General features: G+C 31.9%; 1 pseudogene; it reads right to left on the bottom strand.

The window, feature by feature from the left end:
• Nucleotides 1–328: 328 nt before the first annotated feature.
• LOC120314620 lies at nucleotides 329–423 on the bottom strand (annotated as a pseudogene).
• Nucleotides 424–1,203: the final 780 nt, after the last annotated feature.

The following is a 1,203-nucleotide window of genomic DNA, read 5'->3' as shown; positions in this document are numbered from 1 at the left end:
CATACACTAAAGACTATTGTTTTCTATTCCTACATTTGATTGCTTGTCTAATTGCTGGTTGCTCTTTTCTCATTGTTTTAAAATAGGAATAAAAAAGATTGTTCTGTACCAGAACCCTTGAGAATACACTTACATTCGTCTTTGACATTCTCACCTGATTCTGAATAACACAACCTTTATTTGGGGTATATAAGACAATATTTCGTTTCAAGATAAAATGATGTTCTTATGTATTACATACGTTTCAGAAATATTGATCAACTACCACTTCACCAAAAGCCAAAGTACTGTTGCAATAATGTCTAGTAACTGGGTATTCTTTTTAAAAAAAAATATGGAACGCTTCACGAATTTGCGTGTCATCCTTGTGCAGGGGCCATACTAATCTTCTCTGTATCGTTCCAATTTTAGTATATGTGCTACATATTCTTTTTATATTTTTTTCTAGACTCTTTCACAATAAACACTGTAAATGAATAAGCGTAGTTGCAGTGTACTACTTCAATCCCAAAGCAAGCTCTTTAAATTACAAAAGCAGAAAACTATTTATTGGGTGAGTAGTAATACTAATCTTCAGTATGAAATAAAATGGGATTGATAAGCCAGATACATACATTTTCTTTTCCAGTTAGGCAGAAGGCTTTCTACTGAGATCTTCATTTTTTTAGTATTTCTAAATATAAAAAATTGGAATGTATAGCTCTGATATTTATGTATTGCTTATCTTTTCTACTTTGGATAAAGGAGAATCAAGTGGCCACTGGAGTTGGACAGTAATATATTTGAATAAATATAAATAAATAACTAATAAAGCAAAGAAGACAGGAAAGATTAGACATTAGGAGAAGTAAATGTTGGAAATAAATATAGGAGATCCACAAAATATTAGTGCTTAAGGCACCAGGCTAGAAACCAGGAAACTGTGAGTTGCTCCTCAGACATGAAGGCAAAACTAAGTGACTTTCAGCCAGTCACTATGTCTCAGCATAACTCACCTCAGAGGGTTGTTGTTGTTGGTAAAATAGGAGGAGGAAGGAGCATTAGGTATATTTGCTGCCTTGAGTTATTTATAAAAATGATAAAGGCAGGATAATAAAAAATCAGATAAGTAAATTACCTAAAATGCGATGGATATTGATATTTAAACTTTGAGGCATTTCTGTGATGGGTTTTTATTCATTTTTAAAATTTAATAAACAGTTC

This window comes from Crotalus tigris, unplaced genomic scaffold (genome assembly GCF_016545835.1).
Source record: "Crotalus tigris isolate CLP2741 ecotype Arizona unplaced genomic scaffold, ASM1654583v1 scf7180000018957.51526, whole genome shotgun sequence".
NCBI classification, from domain to species: Eukaryota; Metazoa; Chordata; class Lepidosauria; order Squamata; family Viperidae; genus Crotalus; species Crotalus tigris.
This window is presented reverse-complemented; position numbering and strand designations above follow the sequence as displayed.